Source organism: Urocitellus parryii, chromosome 8 (genome assembly GCF_045843805.1).
Source record: "Urocitellus parryii isolate mUroPar1 chromosome 8, mUroPar1.hap1, whole genome shotgun sequence".
NCBI lineage: Eukaryota > Metazoa > Chordata > Mammalia > Rodentia > Sciuridae > Urocitellus > Urocitellus parryii.
In genome coordinates, this window is record NC_135538.1 from 40575001 (window position 1) to 40579977 (window position 4977).

General features: G+C 39.0%; 1 pseudogene; it reads left to right on the forward strand.

Annotated features, from left to right (window-relative positions):
- The first annotated feature begins 1416 nt into the window (after positions 1–1416).
- LOC113176595 (biogenesis of lysosome-related organelles complex 1 subunit 5-like) lies at positions 1417–2804 on the forward strand (annotated as a pseudogene).
- Positions 2805–4977: the final 2173 nt, after the last annotated feature.

The following is a 4977-nucleotide window of genomic DNA, read 5'->3' on the forward strand; positions in this document are numbered from 1 at the left end:
GTACATCCTGAACTCCTTCTCTGTCATGTCTTCTGCTGTATTGGCCATGGACTCTATATAAACAATATACACCCTTAAACCAAATAGCTGCAGTTAAGATGTTTACAGATTTGTCACAATATAAAGAAATGTTGAGTTTAATTATTATCCACAATGTATACTGTAAGTTTGCAAAACTGTATACAGTTTCTGATGCTGGACAAAGAACCAGGGGTATGGTGTAGGATGAGATGTTGAGGGGGTAGAAGGTGAAAATATAGAGTTATTAGATCTTGGGAAGTGTGATAGAGGAATCTAAAGAAGTTGGTTAGTAGCAGGAGAAGAGAGAGCAAGGGATTTGGGGAAAACATGAAAGTAGGAAGACAATAGAGTACAAAAAACAAACAAACATAAATATTAAGAAAAATTAAAACAATGTAAAAATAAGAGATAAAAGAATATACAACACGGGGCCAGGTTTGTTGTTCAGTGGTAGAGCACTTGCCTGGCATGCATAAGGCACTGGTTTCGATCCCCAGCATCACATAAAAATAAACAAATAAAATAAAGGTATTGTGTCCATCTGCAACTAAAAAAAAAATTAAAACAAGAAGAATATACAACACAATTGTAATATACTATTCAGACATCCCAGACCTCAGTATCCTAATTCTATGCAAAGAACTTGGTTTCACAAATGTTGGGGATGTGAGTGCAGGAAAAGAAAGAGGGAGGAAAGAAAAAAAAATCTCAAAGGAAGATACAAGTATTGTTTTTGTTGAGATCAGTATTTTTCCTGCTTTTCTTCTCATCCAATAGGTGGGGTTGTTTATTGTTTGTTGGTATCCCCACCCTCAGGATGGTGAAGGTTACCAGGGTGCGATGGTTGGTCTTGGGTGCAGGGCTCTTGGAAGTACGGTATAGTGCCTGCTGGTCCCCAATGGGAGACTGCACCCCAAGAATCTCCTTTGGGGCCCACTCGTTTGATGTGGGCACCTGGTCTTATCTCTTTATGTCTCCTGTAGACCTCACAATTCCTGGTCTTTAATTTAGTCTCTAGGCTGGAGATATAGCTCAGTTGGTAGAGTGCTCACCTCGCATGCACAACACCCTGAGTTCAATCCCCAGCACCACACACACACAAAATAAATCCCTCTAATTTAGTCTCTAAACTATATCTCACTCACCTCTCCTTTTCTACTTCCCAATCAGGAACCTTTCTCTCTGGAAGTCTTGTGGGAGGTGATCTGGGAACTGTGCACCTGTCATGGAGAGCTGTTTTGTGTTGGGCAGTCACTGTGCTGGGTTAGCAGCTGCCAGGGAAAGGAGGGAGTTGGGGACTATTGGTACTTCCCCAGCTGGTGTTCCAAACTGGTAGTTGCCCCAAGTAAAGATGGTGACGAAGGTGTCCCAAAAAGGAGGTGGTTGCTTTCAGTGATGGTTGGGTGGAACCAGGCAGTGGCATTGGGCAATGTGTTCAGAGATGCAGCTCAGTGGCATGCAATGTTGTGGCAGATGGCTGTCTCCAGACCCTATGAGATGCCCCCAAGTGCAGGCAGGCTACTACGTGTAGAGGACTATAACAGTGGCTGTAGAGTCCCAAGATGGAGGTTACCAAGGGAGCCCCACATTGATAGTTGGGGATCCACACGGGAGTGGCAGCCAGAGTTCCTAGACATGAGTAGGGTCCAGGTGTCTGCATGGGAGATGCAGCCAGGATTCCTGCATAGGAGCAACTGTTGGAGGTCCTCTATCACTTTCAAAGACAGTATTCCCACTACTTGAATCCCAAGTGATAGAGCGACACAGAATGCAGCCTTCCTCTAGCCTGCCATCTTGGATCCCTATACTTGAGCTCTTTAAAGAAAGATCCCATCTGTTTTTTATCCATTTATCTCCAGGGTGCCTTGCTCTGAATTTGCACTTACTTAACATTAAATACATTAATTTTATTAATTTTAATATACCCTTTCATTAAAGAATATTTCAAAACCAGAATTTTTTAAGAAATAAGTTGTTCATCTGAATATATCAGAGATGGTATAAAATATTCCCCCTCTTTAGCTTTCTTCCTATTTGTGGTTATTTTTACACAGTTATAATCATGATTCTACATAGTTCATGCATGAAATTTGACATTATAACATGAACAATCTCAAGGTTATTTTAAAATCACAGTCACTAAGTTACTACATCATATTTCATTTATGCACATTTCAGTATTCTTTAGTTTTGAGGCATAAAGTTTGTTGCAAATTAATCGAGGTGCTAAAACCTATTCTCCACCCTATGTCTTTGAAATTAAAGGTGTCATTTTGAGGACTGAAATATAGCCAGGGAAAGGGTAGAGGGACCAAAGACTCCTGAGTTGTAAGGTCAGCCCAGGCAGTAGTGGCAAGATGGATTCACTGAGGACTTTGGATTCAGAACACCTCATTATCAAGGATCTTAGAGAATTCATTCAAGGATTTTGGATCAAAGATAAATTATTCAAGATGAAACTATTTTGTATAAGAATTTGAAGTAAAACATGGCCTTTGAGAAATTACAGTTCTAGAAAATTTGAAGAATATGGTCCATGAACATACCCGTACTCCCAAATGCAGACAAACAATGCAGGAAAACTTGAAAGAAGTTCTCCAGAGATATGTATAATGACCATGTAAAAGCTAGTGAGGAACAGCATCAACCCCAATAGGAGGATTTCATGACAGAACAACCCTGATTGTGCACTGAAAAGGATGAAGAGCAGAGGAGCCATGGAGAGGCTTCAGGAGCAATATACTGTGAAGGAGAAGGGCACAGCAAAATTTTCAACTTTTTAAGAACTTGAAATACAACATTGACAAACAAATGAGAAAACATTGACTTCTCCCACAAAAGACTCCCACCAACTTCTAGCTTCCGCTCCAAGCTTAGCAATATTTTCAGTGGCACTCTGATGTCAGAAGAGAGAAACTTCTGCTGGAGCCTGATTGAATGTTCAAAAAAAGAATTCAATTCTATTCTTCTTTTAAGTGCCTATATAATCATTTCAATGGGGAAGAAGAGGATGAAAATGGGATGATTTTACTAATTGTTAGCCAGAATTTTGTTTTCTAATGATTAGCTGAGAGAATTTTAAGTACAGACTTCTTATAAAAATAACTGAACTCATTCTTATACAGGGTTGATGTTAGTTATTATTGTAGCTTAAAAGGTAAAATAGTTGCCTATGGTAGCCTCTCTGACCCTGAGAGACATAAAAATGTATAAAGTGTTATTTCATAAGTAATGTAAATAAACAGCTGGCCTTGGAATGTTCAAGAGATGTAAAGATCAGTCATTGTCTCCACTATGACATGATGACCATCGTAGTCTTTGAACTGGCTACTAGGAAAGACCACAGATTTTGCAGTGTCAAAACTTACCAGCAGTCCATGGCACATCTCTGATTTTGTTAAATGGGATGGAGCTATCATATGACTACTGTATGCAAGGTAGGTTGGAAATGTAAACTTTTTAAGTAGGCAAGTTGACACCTCAAATGAATAGTCAAGACTAAGTGTAAGGTAGAAAGGTAGAGAAGATATTGGGTGCCACAACCCTCTTATCTCTCGGGTTATACAAGACACACAGGAGCGATGGGGGATAAAGAATAAACACACACACATACACACACACACACACACACACACACACACACGGAGAAAACTGGGGCCTAGTAGGAAAGCCAAGAGCAGCTGAGGCGTGACTCATCCTGAGCTAGCTCAACAAGTTTATTATATAGGTTTTGTCAAAAGGTTATTTGTGACAAACTTTCAGCAAAGCACGCAATCTGAAAGACACAGGACTGGTGAGATAATAGTAGGGTCATCTTGTTTTGCTCAGAATTCACTATCCCTGGGAAAAGGTGCTGAACTCAAGGCTTCCACTTATAAAGCCGCGTCTTGGCAAGGAGCCACACCTGGCTGGCTGGCGTCACCATAGCAACCAGTGCATCTAGTTCTGCACCTTGGCACAGGCAGCTCCGGGGGCAAATGTAGCCAGGAGAGCGTCAGAGGCCATGATTTGATTCAAATCACCACTCTCCACTACTGGGTAAGCAACAAATACTGTCTTCATACCTGCTTTGTTCCTTTAGCTGTCATTAATTTTGATCTTTATTACTGCTTTAAAAAAAAGTTTGACTATTTCATGGTATCATCATTCTTTTTATTAGTTTAATGTTTATTATATTTGGCATATAGTCCAAATTCTGGAAAATATTAATTCAAATCAAAACTCATATAGGAAATTCATACAGTCCAAAGAACGTTCAGAGCAAACACAAATACTTAGTCCTCAAATTAAAAACGACTAATTCATGGTTATTATTTTGAATATAAGAAAACCAGGAATGAGGCTAGTTAAGAAGCCTCACTTTCTTCTTTTAAAAAATACTTTTAGTTATAGTTGACACAATACATTTATTTTATTTTATTTTTAGCGGTGCTGAAGATTTAACCCAGTGCCTCACACGTGCTAGGTATACACTCTACCACTGAACTATAACCCAGCCCGAGAAGTTTTCTCAAAATGACACCACTATTGGGAGTGTAGCTGGGGCTTAAACTTAGACATGTTTTGGTTTTCCAGCCTGTGTGATTCACCTCTCTCTCACAAGATTGCCACTCTAGTGATCAGATGTTCTAAACATCTTCAGAGGTACAACCATTAGCAGGTGTAAGCAGATCTAAGAGAAGCATTTTTAAAGAGGCAGAGAACATCATGCTAGCAGATTTGTGAACTTTTTTTTTTTTTACCAGACAGACTGTGGTTGGAATCTAATCTCTGCCATCATTAGGTATATGAATAGGGTGTAAGCAGCAGAATGGTCAATTTTTGATAGTTGTCATTTTAATATAAACAAGTCAACCTGTCACATTTTATTAATAAAGAACTACTAGGAAATATATTTAAATGTATATTAATCATATATAAAATTAAGTCATAATTGAATAATTTAAGGAAAAAAGA